Raw genomic sequence first — 13097 nt, 5'->3', positions numbered from 1 at the left:
TGTGTATTTCACCATGAAAAACGGAACAGTTTAAATGTGGAATTATTTAATTTGAGGGTGCATTTTTCATACACGAAGAGTATGAATAATTAAAGGAATTACATTCTTCCACTATCTGGCAGAAATTCAGACTACTAGTTTTTTCAGCATACTACTTTAGCAAACATGTATTTTGTGTAGATCTAAGGGTGGTCAAGTTCTTTTCATGGCATAGATCTTTCCGAGATAACTTGTAATGTCAGCACCCTGTTTAACATGTTATTTGTAAGTAATTGAGCTTGGAAACGGCGTTGAGGTATTCACTGTAGAGTCCACGAACACGTTTTAGCACCAGTTTGACAGATGTGTGGGTGTGGAAAATGACACTGTGACACTTCACATAAAATCTGGGCTTCTTTGCGTTGTTGACGAACTTTTTCAGTCATTTTGCATTTGGAATGGGCATTCTGGTACTTGAAAAGCTGCACAGATGTGGAAAATAATGCATTTGAGGCTCTGTCGTGGTACATTAATGGAACTATGAGTGTTTATAAGTGCAGTCATCTGTTGGTGAAGGCAAGTAACAGGAGCATAAAGCTGTAGAATTTATTTCGCTTTTTATTGTTTCGTGGGACAGTATTGAAAGCAAAATCCATCTTGAACAAGTACGTATTACTACTTCGTAATTAAATTTCGTAAGCAAACGTTAGTTTTTATCTGTTTGCGGAAATTACGTTTTACAATCTGTAGTGAATGTCTTATTGTTTCCAACGAAATTTACATATGCGAGTCGTGAGACAATCCATAAACAATTCTTTTAGTTAGGAATTAAAACATATTTGGCAATAGTTTCTTTGTTTCCATTTTAAGCATTTCAGAAGGAAGTTACGTATCTGAGTGCGTGTGTTTGTGTGTGTGTGTGTGTGTGTGTGTGTGTGTGTGTGTGTGTGTGTCTGATGGCGCAAATTTACACAATTCGGGTTAAGAAGCAAACATATTTCCTTGAACAACACACGAATAATTTCGGACAGTTTTGAGAAATGTGAAGATGCTAACATTGCGATTGGCTTGTTATTTTCCCACTAAAATACTAAGCTGTTTCATTTTAACATAACGCTTTGATTGACTGGTGAGCGTGGGGAGAGGAGTGGGAGGTAAGGTTAAGATGGGAGGAGAAAGGTGGAGGGGAAAAGGGGTGCGGCTTGTCACGTGATGGCATCAGTGATAAAGGGGAATGGCTTTGTCACAAAGTGCATTAGATGGTACACAGATTATACTTAGTTAATCCCTCCTAATCCGTACGTAAAAGGCAAGCCGTGAACTGTGAATCTTTGGTGTTTTATCTTGGATTCCTTTGGCAGAACTCTAATGTGGCCTAGTGGCCTTGTGGGCTGAGAGAACACATTGTAAGCCATACTGATAAAATAATCGCTCGTGCACAATCAATAACGCTAGTTTTTGTATTCAGCAGCTTGAATTCTTCTTTCAGCAACATCTATATACGTCGGAGTACTCGCTGCTGCATAACAGATACGCGCACTGGGCAGTGTCGCCACAGTCTCTTGTCCTTGTCACTGGTCCGTGTCTACGTGTCGCTGGAACTGTCTGCTCATATTGTACAAGGCAAGGATGATGTTATACGGCGTCATTTTAAAGCACCATTTTGAAGATAAAATTTTTCTTCTAATACAACAAAGCTTATTAGCCCAGTTTTAGCACATTACACTTCCATTTATCGGGGTTGCGAGCCCCCATTTTTCATCTTGTCTTAATATTCTCTGCTTATCGTAAATTAGTTAAGATTAATGCCATATGATAGCTACTTTTGCAAGCCCACATTTGGAGACAATTATGTGGTGGCATAATTTCCTAGTCACATTCTGCACACCCGCTATTTTGTGTCCCTCCTGTTTCATCAGAGTATTAGGTGATTGTTGTGGTGAAGATAAACTAACAATCAGACACACTGGGTTGAGTGGTATGTATACGAAAATCAACTAATAATACACTAAGAATTTTAAATCCAAACAGACGCAAAATTCCCACGATTTTCGATATTTTACAGAAGCTCGAAATTTAATGCGGACTTCAATGCGAGATGCTTATAGCAGATTCCACAACGAAACTTGGTCTCGAAACCTGACAGAAAATTAAGAGAGATTCAGGTCGTATGTGAAGTATACTAGCAGCAAAAAACAATCAATGCCTTCCCTGCGCGACAGCAACGGAGATACTATCGAAGACAGAGCTGCCAAAGCAGAGTTGCTAAACACAGCCTTCCGAAATGCCTTCACAAAAGAAGACGAAGTAAATATTCTAGAATTCGAATCAAGAACAGCTGCCAACATGAGTAACGTAGAAGTAAATATCCTCTGAGCAGTGAAACAACTTAAATCACTTAATAAAAGCAAACCTTCTGGTCCAGACTGTATACCAATTAGGTTCCTTTCAGAGTATGCTAATGCATTAGCTCCATACAATTAACGTCAGCCACTTTGACCTCCAATAACTCATATACTATTCAAGTTACATGCCTGTATTTCATACTAATTTAGGTTTACACTAATAGCTTTCAAAAGACATGTCGATTGACGAAGTCGGATGAACCGTTTAGATTTTTGAAATTCGTTGCTTGGTGTTACTTGTAAAATTTAGTCAGATACTAAACTTTAAACTAATAAAGATATTGAAAATCTGATTACACCATCAGAATCGTCGTGAAAATAAAGGTAATGCACATGTTTCTTTTTGAGCTATCATGATTCAACTGGCTACTATTAATTTCTACATGAACTGCAAAATGTCTGCCATTATGGTTTCACAAAGTCCATCCTCTTTGGCGCTCCCGGGATACAAATCTCCTTCACCGACACAAAGCACCGTCCTTGACACAGCCTCAACATGGAGTTCCCAGCCACGCGGCCGGCCTGGACGACGCGCTGGGGCTCCCCCACTTGCTCCGGCTAATGTTCGGCACCACGTGGTTGCTGAGGAGGCCCGGCTTGCCGAGCGGCCCCAGCGTGGCCACGCCAACTCCGAACTTACAAGGGGAGGCCGCCAATTGTGAAATTTCATATTCGATTCATACTGCCCATAATAAAAGCTCATGGCCAGAGGTGTAATGTGGCAAAGCACCAAGATACACTTCTCAGCCGTTGTCAAGAAAATCGACAGTTAAAAGAAACCGTTGTGGTGAAATACTCTCTAAGAGTAGAAATTTTCTGCAGCGTCGTGGTGCAGCGGTAAGCGCTCGGGTTCGTAATCCGAAGGTCGCCGGATCTAATCAGTCCGCTGTCAGCAGCGGTGGGGCAAGGTCGTCGTGCCTGTGTCCCCCTGTTAGCGCACCGCGCGCGCGAGTGTTTACAGTTTACCTTCCGCTGCGGCGAGTGTCACGCGTCCGTGTCTCGGTAGTGCCATGGCGCACTCGTATCGCAAGTCCACCATTAAGATCACATTTCAAGCGGACTATGCAAGACCTCGAGCACTTGACATTGAACGTTTCATCCGGGAAGAACTACATATTGCACCTCAAGACATCATTGGGATCCACTTTTCTATAACACAAAGTGTCGTCTACATAAAAATGATCAATGACAAGGCGTGCACTGATGTTGTGTGCCGACACGCTCATGGACTTAAATTCAAGCATTCTGATGGTCACGTAGGAACTGTCACGATCGACCACGCTGGATTAGGCCTTCGCACTCTGAGGGTCTTCGAGCTGCCATTCGAAGTCCCGCCAGATGTTGTGATGACAGCTTTCAAACCATACGGCAACGTGCTAAGCCACTTGGCTGAAAAATGGCAAACGTTTGAAACGTATCCCGTCTTAAATGGAGTGCGACAAATTAAGATTGAACTGACGAAGCATGTGCCATCCTATTTAGTAATTGGCGGCTGCAGAGCCATTGTCATGTACGACGGACAACCGCGTACTTGCGCCGGCTGTATCCAGGAAGGACATGTCCGATCGGCCTGCATTCAACGCCGACTGCTTCAGACACCGGTTGGTGAAGTTCCATCCCCGGCGACGCCTACTTCACTCCCCATCACGTATGCAGCGGCTGCAACCGCAACAGCTGTTCCTGCCCAGGATCGTAACACCTTATTGCAGTCTGTGGTCGATGACAGTGTGGCGGACAGCATATCCCCCTCTACGACGTGATCGGCAGCCTTGCCTCAAGACAGTGATCAATTGTGCCACCAAGACGAGCCTAAAGAGAAGATGGAAGTAGAAACTGAAATTGTCCCGACCTCTGCCTTCCTACCAATGGAGACCGCATCAGATGATTGTCGCCCGCACTCTGACACAGAACAACATGTCCGGAAACAACGGTCCCCTCGAAAACGCAAGAAACGGCGCCATACGCCATCCGATGATTGCCTGCTTCGGATGTGTGACCCGGACGAACAATCGGCCTCGGACGACAATCAGGACTCTACCACCACAACTCACCCTTCCCGTCCCGATGCTACGGCGGATACAATTTCTGAGCCTTAGTCTGACAACATCACTTCTGCTACTGAACATGCGCGCGAGCGCTCTACTGACAGCACTCATCAACAGTTACCAATTGCTGCATCTGATTCTTGGGCGGATGATGTCGAGGATGAGCCACAGCAACAGGAGGATGCCGGAGGCAGAGATGCTCCCGCGGCTGTACCCGGCACCGACCAACAACAGTGACTACGGCTGTATCGTCAGCCTCTGTGGGGCCGCCCCTGCCGCCCACACCTGGCCTCCTACACAACCCAGTTGCCGACCTGGCTGACCAAACGTACCGTCTAGCGACGATTAACATCAACAACATACGTGCCCGACATAAACTAAAGATGCTACAGGACCTGGTCAACGCAGCAGACATCGACATTGCGCTCCTTCAAGAGGTGTATGTCACAGACCTTAAGGGACCCTATGGCTACAAGACTTGGGTCTCACATGCGTCTGCCAATGGCAGTGGTGTGGCGATCCTCCTCCGCGACGGTATATCCGCAGAAGACGTCGAGTATCTCCCTGACGCCAGAGGCATGGCTCTTACTATCCAAGGAGTCAAACTTATTAACATCTATGCACCGTCAGGATCAGGTCGGCGTCGCGAACGATCCACCTTTTTCGCTCATATAATCACGCCCCTCTTTATGGGCCGTCAGGACGCCTTGATAATGGGAGGGGACTTTAACTGTAGCCAAGCACCTAAGGATCAGTTACCACACCATTCTCCCTGCGCAGAACTTACGACAATTATAAATAATCTTCAATTGGTGGACTCGTGGGAACATGTTTGTGGCGATCGGCCCGGATTTACTCACTACACCAGCCATTCCTCCAGCCGCATCGACCGGATTTACATCTCGCGCTCCATAGCTGTGGGGACAAGAGCTGCCGAAGTTTGGCCCACAACTTTTTCTGACCACGAGGCCTACATCTGCGCTATTACCCTCGGCCGCCAGAAGGTATGGCACAGCCGTGGTCTTTGGAAGTTGAACGTCGCCCACCTCGCTTCTCAGGAATGCCGCCGCCTTATAGAGAACACGTGGGACTCATGCAGCCGCCGGCGTGGTACCTACCGGTCTACACTGTCGTGGTGGTTACTCTGCGCCAAACCAGCCCTCCGGAAGACCTTGATAGGCTACGGCCGAGATGTTGCAGCATGGAAGAGACATACCATGGACTTTTACTACAGCATCTTAAGGGAATGTACAACACTGCCGTACTCATCTGCACGGCAGGTGACGGTGAACCGTGCCAAGGCACAGATCATCAGATTAACACGTTGCCCCCTTGAGGGTGCGATCGTCAGAGCGCGCACTCAAGACAGAGTGGCCCAGGAGGAATCGTCTATGTACCACGTCATTGCAGAACGACGACGCCGACGCAGGACACTGATCCAAGCTATCACGACGGATGACGGACGACGGCTTGATACCCAGCGCGACATAGGAAACGCCCTTCATGCTCACTACACTAGGCTATACTCGGAACGTCGACATCCCCCAGAGGTGATCGCCGAAGTCTCTCAACTCACTTATGGCTCGATCTCTCCGACAGCGGCGGCGGATTTGACAGCAGATGTAACGGAAGAGGAAATCATTGAAGCAATACAGGCTGGGGCTGCTCATAAATCCCCGGGACCTGATGGCCTTCCTCTGGAATTTTACCGGACGTATCGACAATTGCTGGCACCAGCATGGACTGATATTTGCCGCGATCTTATGTCTCCCACGACGCAGATACCTGGGGCCTTCCTAGAAGGACTGATTGTGCCTATACACAAACCACGAGGCGGATCCAGGATCAGTGACTATCGGCCCTTGACCTTACTCAACAGTGACTTGAAGATTTTCACCCGGCTTCTGGCGGCACGCCTAAAGCGATCTGTACGATGTGTTGTGTCGCAGGACCAGGCATCGTTAGGTGGTGACCATAATATTCGCACTGCATTGTGCCGATATAGAGATATGATCGCGCTAGCCAAAGCTCGCCAACTGCCAGGAGTTTTGGCCTCACTCGACTTTAGCCAGGCCTTTGACAGAGTCGACCACACATTTTTGATGGAGGTACTGCGACACATGGGTTATCCGGACGTCATAGTTAATGTACTGATGCGTCTCCTCCGCGGCGCGACGTCCAAGGTGTTATATAATGGCCGTCTTACGCCGCCGGTACAGATCCAGCGATCGGTGCGACAAGGCTGCCCTCTTTCGGCGATATTGTACGCCCTCGTCTTGGAACCACTCCTCTGCGGCCTCCGACAACGCCTGACTGGAATATCCCTTGGTGGACACACTTTTTGCTGCACTGCCTATGCGGATGATCTGGTACTCCTTCTTCGCAATAATGACGAAGTTCGTGCAGCACTGGCGTGGGTGGCGACCTACGGCGCGGCATCGGGGAGCCATCTCAATCTCCACAAATCACACGCCCTGTCTATAGGCAGAGGCCTACCCGACGAGAGTGTCGCACCGCTAAGAATCAGTGACACAATCCGCTGTCTTGGCATTGATTTCACATCTGATATGAAGCGTTCAACAGCCATTAACTACAGGCGTTTATTGAATCAGATGAGAGCAAGAATAAGTGACCACCGTCTGCGACATCTAGACCTCCTGCAACGGACACGATATGCTAACGTCTATTTGGCGTCACGTATCCCCCATTTTGCACAGATACTCCCCGTACCACCTACCCTGGCTCACCGCATGTTGGCGGTTTTGGGATCCTTTGTTAATACGGGCATGTTATTTAAGATTCGTTACGAGTCCCTAACCCTCCCGAGGAGCAGAGGGGGTTTAGGCCTTTGTCATGTTCAGAACAGAGCGAAGGCCCTGTTCGTCAGCTGTCACCTGCAACTGTGGCGACGAAGTCCGACGTGCCTCACAAGTCTCTTACTGGAGGCCTTACGACCACTCTCACTCGCACCCCCTGTGATGATATCGGACATCCCAGCACCTTTCTTCTACATTAGCCAATTCTTCCTTGAATTAAGCTACATCCGCACCGCACTACTACCCACACGCTTGATGATGACGAGGGCGATATATGCTGCCATGCAAATGAACAGGACGCCGAATGTGATTGAAAGCAAACACCCCACTACTAAGTGGCGCACTGTGTGGCAGGCAGTGAATGCCACCACCCTTGATACTGACGTGCAATCTGCATGGTACGTAACTGTTAATGGGAAACAGTGCCAGTCCCGCCTACATCACATCCACCTAGCTGATTCACCCTTGTGTGCCACATGCCAAGTGATTGACACGGATGAACATCGTTTCGAATGCGGGTCGGCAAAGGACGTTTGGTATTTGGTGCGTCAGATATTGGCTTTTCTCACACGCACGACTCCCGACAGGATAACTACCCGATCACTACTTTTCCCCGATGAGACTTATTTCCCCAGAGCAAAAACGAACTCTGTGACGTGGATCAGCGGCCACGCTGTTCACTACCTCTTCGGTAATGGCGAAAAGACAGTACCCGATTTTTGGTATTACCTCAACGAACGACATTGTGCGATCGTCAGGAACCCTAAATATAGGCAATATTTTTCTAATTTTCTTTGGAGCGCATTCCATAATCCTCCTCGCAGCTGGATTATCGATGACATGAGAAGATAACCATAGCATCTCTTCCCAATTCCTCTTTTTTTTTTTTTTTTTTTTTTTTTTTGAACAAACAACGGAAACAACACAGCAACGAGAAGACAGTCTTCGAAAAATTCGCAGCGGGCTATAGTATGGAGCATCCTTTGTCGTAACGGGACGACTTCCTATTATTCTGTTTATGTAGCCGAAGAGGAACGGCCTTCCTTTCATCCATTTGTATAAAATAAAATAACATAAAATAAAAAAAGCAAAAAAACCAACCTTCCAAAATCATTTTTCCCTTTTTTTTTCATTTTTGTTAAAAAAAAACGTGGCTAGGATAGCTGAAAGAAAGTGGTCGCGTTGTTGGACCATAAAGCGGAGGAACAGTATTTTTTTTAATTAAAAAAAAATAAAAAAATAAAAAAAAGGTTAGTGGTTCGAGCCTACCTGGGGGCGGAACTTTAAAATAAAAAAAGGGGTAGCGTCTTAGATGAAAAAAAAAGGTGTATGAATCCTGCTTTGGGTGCAGCAGGTCCCGGGTTCAAATCCCGGACAGGCCCTACTTTTCACTTTCGCGACAACCAAACACTACGATAAGCTTGCGAGTCTCTGAAAAAAAAAGATAAAAAAAAGAAAAAAAAGAAAAAAAATCCCGAACCATTCAACCATTTTTTTAGTATTTGTATATATATATATATATATATATATATTTGTATATATATATATATATATATATATATATATATATATATATATATATATATAATTCCCGGCCATCAGTTGCAACAATTATGCATATAATAAGTTGTTGAAAGTCGTTTGTCGTGGAAAAACTGGCGACTTCGAACATCATTATGTTTTCCCCAAACAAAGTTGTATTTCACAAAGGTTATTAATTGTCTTCATAATGTTAACCACGTATAGTTAACGGAAGACGTAGAAACGATATTCCGAAACGAATACGTATAGCTTAAGTCAAACGTTCGAATTAGAATAGAGACCCCACGAACACAAACTTGCTGTGGCAGGTATGAAATATAAACTCCGTTACTTGCTCGTTACACTTGAAAGACAGATGTTGAATGGGCCGAAACGAGCCGCCGCATAACAGCGTAGTTGCGTGCTAACTTCGAAAGAAGGTAGATGCGGTCCCTAGCGCAACTTATAACATCGTCGAAAATCAGTGCGGACGGGAGAGCTTTGGTACACACTCTTAAACAAACGGAAAAAATGGAGGCGGTACAATTGGAGAGCGATCCGCCTTCACCAACATGCATAAGCAATACATTAATAGTTATATATATATATATTTGAATTACAAAAAAAAATAATAATAAAAATAAATTGCATGGCGCGAGATTCGATCCGGCGACCTTCGGATTACGAACTCCAGCGCTTACCGCTGCGCCACGACGCTGGAGAAAGTCATGAAGCGTAGGGAGTATTTCACCGCAACATTTCTTTTAACTGTCGATTTTCTCGACAACGGCTGAGAAGTGCATCTTGGTGCTTTGCCACATTACACCTCTGGCCATGAGCTTTTATTATGCGCAGTATGAATCGAATCTGAATTTCACAATTGGCGGCCTCCTCTTGTTAGAATATTTTCAGGGCGCCACAACTCGCCCGTTACCCCACAACATCATTAAAGGAAAGGTGTGTTTCGTTGCCACGGAATCTTCTCACGAAATTCTAATCACCACCTTTCTCCTCCGAATGCGAAAATATTTTGACGACACCGACCTACATAGGGAGACACGATCACTATGATAAAATAAGGGAAATCAGAGCTCGTAAGGAAAGATATAGCTGTTCACTCTTTCCGTGCGCTATACGAGATTGGAATAATAGAGAATTGTGAAGGTGGTTCGATCAACCCTCTGCCAGGCACTTAAATGTGATTTGCACAGTATCATTGTAGATGTAGATAAACGTAGGCTTCTGTGGTCACTGTCGCAATCAATAAATTTTTTCTGGGTTTCTGACCGCATTGTCAACATGTAAAACTACGACACCAGTGTGTCATCTTCAGTGGGTCAGATTTTTACTTCTGTAAAGTACAATATCGCATTTGTAGTAATTAAACTGCTGTCGGCCTAAGAAATATAATATTTGCAATTTGCTTCGTTTAGCTTAGGCACACACCTTAAACTTACGTCGCTAACTGAAATGTATTGTTATACATCGATTTAAGTGCTCGTTTTAGTCTTTTTTTTTTTGACAGCATGTCATCTGCAAACTAGCCATGAAGGAAATGGTTGGGTATTTGTTGGCAGCTGTTTCGAGGGGTAGAGGTTATGTACGTTCCTCTACTTGCATTTTTCGTTCTGTTTCGTGTTCCTGATTGGTGTCTCAATCAATGTCTGTTTAGTGCATTGTTTTCACTCAGTTTTTCACAAATTTCCGCCACTACTTCACCTCACATGCACCTAAACAAAATGCGGCAAAATGCGATCTGTGCAGACACTCCTGATAACACACTCAGTGAGAAGCGTTATGTTATTGTCGTTGCTCACTTTTTCATCGTTGGTCTTGTGTTTATTATGGCTCATATATGTATATGTAGTGTGTGTATGCGTGTTTTTCACAAACAACAGAAACCTAAAACATTCCAGTGAATTGATTGAAAAGATAAAAGATATAAGATATAAACATACCATCAACAGCAATCCTGGTATCTTTTGACATCACATCCAACTACACAAATGTGCCAGTAGAAGAAACAATCATCATTGTTAAAAAACAGCTGCAGTACAAAGGGGACATAAATACACACATGGATGAAAAAGAAGCCACCCTAAAGATAATAACAGAACAGAACTAATTCACTTCCAAGAAAGAGTTTTATCTTCAAAAAGAAGTGTTACCAACAAGCACAACCATCACCTGTCTACTTGCAAACATATTCCTAAACCACATTGAAAACAAAATATTCAATGAAATCATACATCCAAGATAGTACAAGATTATATACTGGTACCGATGTGTAGATGACATCATTCGCTTGATTGATGAAACAGATACCCAAATAAAACAATTACACAGTGACATAAATACAGTTCACCCAAAAATAAAATTCACCATTGAGACAGAAGAGGAAATGACGCTTAATTTCTTAGACATTACCATACACAGAATCATCAACAAACATAATTTTGGAATTTTCAGGAAACCTACAGCCACAAGCACAACCATTCATAACTCCAGCCACCTGCCAGCACACACTCTCAAGTTTCAGACACATGCTACACACGATCAACAGAACTCCACTGGAAAAGCTCAGCTGCATACAGGAACTAAATACAATAGACCAAATAGCCAGATACAATGGGTACAATACACAAATGGTAAAGCCGGCCGGAGTGGCCGAGCGGTTAAAGGCGCAACAGTCTGGAACCGCATGACCGCTACGATCGCAGGTTCGAATCCTGCCTCGGGCATGGATGTGTGTGATGTCCTTAGGTTAGTTAGGTTTAGGTAGTTCTAAGTTCTATGGGACTTATGACCACAGCAGTTGAGTCCCATAGTGCTCAGAGCCATTTTTTTCGTAAATTTTCCGTTTCTGACAAACTTGCTTTTGTGCTGTGTCATCATACTAGCTGTCTTTCTTCTCATAGGACTATACTATGAAATTTCTGGTTTATGACTTGGTACCTGGAGCATCCAAGCGCTGTACCAGAAACAACTCGAAGGCTGTCAGGATATACTTCAGTTTCAATTAATTCCACTATAAAAAAATAAATGGAAGCAGTAGTGTTCATATCAATGGAAATGCAATGACGCATTATGTTATCAGTGGAAACTCCTTTCAGAAATGTTGGATTTGCAAGGTAATGCAATTGATACGACAAGTGAGTCCGTGGGTCCTTGCCTAGCACAACGCCCACTTACAACAAGTAGTCTCCGTAACGGACTATGCTCTTGGAGATACGAACACGCCACCAGGCACAGTTTCTATTGAAAGTTTTGTTTTGTATCTCCCCACACGCAAGACAGTCATTAAAATGTAAAGGTTATATTGATTTACTCATTCTTAATATAAATGGCCGACAAAGCAAGGTGTGGTCATTTAATAACGCTTAGTAGAGAACGTCTGAAGATCTACTGGCGCAATTCATATCCACCTTGTATGAGATGTGTTTGAAAAGCAAGGGTTATTTGCTTATATTTAAACGGTTTCAGATCACAACAAAGTCGCACGATACATTGTCATCTGCTGATTCTTTACAAACGCTAGAAGTCATTATCTCGATCTTGACTGTTCCTAAAGACCAGATACCACATCTTAATAACAGTACAGAAGAACTCCGACTATACTGCTATTAGGCTTAAACTTCATTGGCACATGTGAGATCAAGAACTGTGCACCGCCCGGATTCACGCACATAACGAGTCACTCAGCGAGTGGCATGGACAGGATGTAAACAACAAAAACCAGACTCCGTCTGAAGAGGCGTCGGAAGGCCCAACGGTACCGACCGACCGCCATGTCATCGTCTCATGCTCAGCCAATAGGCGTCGCTGTGTCACTGGTCACGGATACGGACGGGTATGTGGTCAGCACACCATCCTCCCGCCCGTTGTCAGCCGATAGGTTTCAATGAAGTGTCTGTTCAATTGGCCTCACGAGGGCTTGTTGGTCCACGGTTATCAGCAGCGCTCAGCAGACATGGGTGGGACGGTCATCCACTCGAGTTCTAGCCTAGGCCGACAGCGTCTAACTTCGGTGATCTGACAGGAACCAGGGTTACCACTGCGGTAAGGCCGTTGGCGGATATGCAGAACAGCCAGAGTGGAAAAACAAGAAAAACATGACCTGAAAACTGAAATGTGGCTTACGATATTTTCCGACCACACGGCATACATATGCACCACGAACTTCGAAAAGCAAGAAACCTATCAGGGAAGAGGACAGTGCAAACTGAACATAGAACATCTAAACAATCTTGGATGTTACAAAGCCTTCAACAATACGTACGAAGAATGTGAGAAAAAATTCTCTTCTACAACTTGGCAGTCACATGGTGAAT

Source organism: Schistocerca cancellata, chromosome 7 (genome assembly GCF_023864275.1).
Source record: "Schistocerca cancellata isolate TAMUIC-IGC-003103 chromosome 7, iqSchCanc2.1, whole genome shotgun sequence".
NCBI classification, from domain to species: Eukaryota; Metazoa; Arthropoda; class Insecta; order Orthoptera; family Acrididae; genus Schistocerca; species Schistocerca cancellata.
The sequence above is the reverse complement of the archived record's forward strand: the minus strand, read 5'-3'. Positions refer to the sequence as shown.